Consider the following 3,158-nt stretch of genomic DNA (forward strand, 5'->3'; position numbering starts at 1 on the left):
AAAAACAAAGATATGTGGATTGGTAGTACAACTAAATCTCTTTTATTGAATCCAAAAGTTTTTAATTATATTTTGCTACATATAAAGGTATTTTAGAGATTTTGAAGTGTCAAAAGGTCATTCGGTTTAACCGTCCAAAGGTCATTACAGCCATTTCATTTGTGATTAAAATTTCTTAAAATGTAATAAATGTAACATTTTTTTACTCTGGCATGATTTTATAACATCATATATCAACATAGTGCAAAATGATATTAAAATTATGTGTAGAAGTCGTTGCTTTGTTATGAGAAATAATGTCCAGAAAAATGAATTGCATTGATGTCATTTGGAGTAACCAATATAAAGAGACCATTTTGGATCAAGTCATGCGGTCAATATCATGTGACAGGATGTGACATCATTCAGACACCTGCAAAGGACCACATGGTCATGAAGCAAAGTAACTAACTTTCTTTTAACTATTTGATAAATTCATGTTTTCACTTGATCATACGCATGTCCCGAAACATCAGGTCATTCGGTGCAACCGCTATAAAACATGGAAAATGTTGTAATATTTAAAAAACTTGTACTAAATATAACATTTTTGATTGTCCTTTTAGATATCAGCCTGTTAGCATTGTTTGAAAATATCGTCATTCGGTATAACCAAAAGTGTCATTCGGTGAAACCGAAATTTTGGTTAAACCGAATGACTTTTTTGGTGACAAATTTTGTCCATTTTGTAAAAAATGACAAAAGCAGTGTTAATTGATTATAAAAACCACATAATCTCATTGATAACACTTAATAAAACTTCAAAATTAATTATATCTACATTAGGTTTTTTTTACACTTTTAAAAACCTTATTTATCAATGACCCAGCGCAGCTTAATAAAATATGTTTTTCAGACAATATATCATATTCTAATATCTAATCATTAAGTCACTAGTATTATTGATAAGAGCAGGTATTTATTTGCTGCTATAGTGACAACTAACTATTCCACTGATACTGATAACAAATTGCAGATTTTTGCCACCAGACTCTGGTAATCTATGGTTTGTATCAATCAAATACTAATTTCTGACTATGTATGTATATTGGTAGTCTACCTATTCCAGTTTTAACTATACTAGTACTTATTATTTACTATTTAAATCTGTTTTTCCAGTACCTGTTTATTAGACAAGACTAAACTTCTTACTAGTAACATTTTTAGATACTAGTAAAGTTGGCAATCTGACTCACTATATGTATGACAAGTTAAAAAGCTATTTTTAACTATACTGTGAATATACATGTTGTTAGTAATATCTGGAAGAGCCTATAGCCTGGATTAGTAGTAATGAAAATAAAAAGTACAAGTCACTATTGCACTAATTACTAATTTAAAAAGAAATTAGTACTTGAAACATAAATAAATGGGCCTGTTTTAAATCAATTCGTGTTGAAACGTCTCTCGCGCTGGGATGTTTGGATAAACGCGTAACGCAACCCTGTTTCTATCCTTTGAGTATTGAACAAGCACCTGGTACCGTAGTAGTCTGTGAAACACTAACTGAAGCTGTGCTTTATTAACCCGTTGTTGCATAACATCCAATTTATGCACCGGTGGCGCAGATGAGGCTCCGCAGGTGGGGCTGGTCGGCCACCATCCCGACGGGGAAGGAGCCCGTGTTCCCAGCGGCTTCCACCTAATCATCCCGGTTCGCACGCACAGGCAGCGGCCTCAACGGGCCCGTGAAGAAGAACAGAAGGAAAGAGCGAATGGACGGGTGAGTTACCGTCCTGTCCCGCAGTAAACCGCTGCGCGTTCACTCATTGAGGACGCCATTCACGCCTCTGACAGCCGAGGAGTTGCACGTCAAAGTGGCGTCTTCTAGCGGTTGGATTGTGCCATTACAAGCAGAAATAACCTACCGTTAAAGGAATAGTTTACACAAAAAAAAAATTCAAAATTGTCATTTTGTTCCAAACATTTGTTATGGTCTTTCTACCGTGGAATTCAAAATTATATACATATATAATATATAATTTAATGCTTTGAACTTTGAGAAAGAAGTCTCTTATGCTTACCAAGACTGCATTTATTTGATTAAAATACAGAAAAAAATGGTAATATTGTGAAATATTATTACAATTTTAAATAGCTGCTTTATATTTACATATATTTTAAAATGTAATTTATTCCTGTGATCAAAGCTGAATTTTCAGCATCATTACTCCAGTCTTCAGTGTCACATGATCCTTCAGAAATCATTCTAATATGATGATTTGATGCTCAAGAAACATTTCTTGTTATTATCAATGTTTAAAAACAGTTTTGCTGTACCATTAGTGAGCTTGCAGGGTTACACGTTTTGCAACATGATGCATTTGCAATCTGCACATTGTATGAATATGACACTCTAAAAAATGGTTGTATGAGATTTAAATAGTTTTTGAGGTGTTTACATCAAGTTTCCCTGGTTAAACGATCATTAAACATAATCAGTGTAACATTGTGCATGTAATCGGGTCATTGATGAATAAGGTTTTTAAAAGTGTAAAAAAACATAATGGAGATATAATTAATTTTGAAGTTTTATTAAGTGTTAACAATGAGATTATGTGGTTTTTATAATCAATTAACACTGATTTTGTCATTTTTTACAAGATGGACAAAATTTGTCACCAAAAAAGTCATTCGGTTTAACCAAAATTTCGGTTTTACCAAATGACATTTTTGGTTATACCGAATGACGATATTTTCAAACAATGCTAACAGACTGATATCTAAAAGCACAATCAAACATTTTATATTTAGTACAAGTTTTTAAAATATTACAACATTTTCCATGTTTTATAGCGGTTGCACCGAATGACCTGATGTTTCGGGACATGCGTATGATCAAGTGAAAACATGAATTTTTCAAATAGTTAAGACAGAGTTAGTTACTTTGTTTCAAGACCATGTGGTCCTTTACAGGTGTCTGAATGATGTCACATCCTGTCACATGATATTGACCGCATGACTTGATCCAAAATGGTCTCTTTATATTGGTTACTCCAAATGACATCAATGAAATGTATTTTTCCGGACATTCTTTCTCATAACAAAGCAACGACTTCTACACATAATTTTAATACCATTTTGCACTATGTTGATATATGATGTTATAAAATCATGCC

Source organism: Megalobrama amblycephala, linkage group LG15, assembly GCF_018812025.1.
Source record: "Megalobrama amblycephala isolate DHTTF-2021 linkage group LG15, ASM1881202v1, whole genome shotgun sequence".
Classification (NCBI taxonomy): domain Eukaryota; kingdom Metazoa; phylum Chordata; class Actinopteri; order Cypriniformes; family Xenocyprididae; genus Megalobrama; species Megalobrama amblycephala.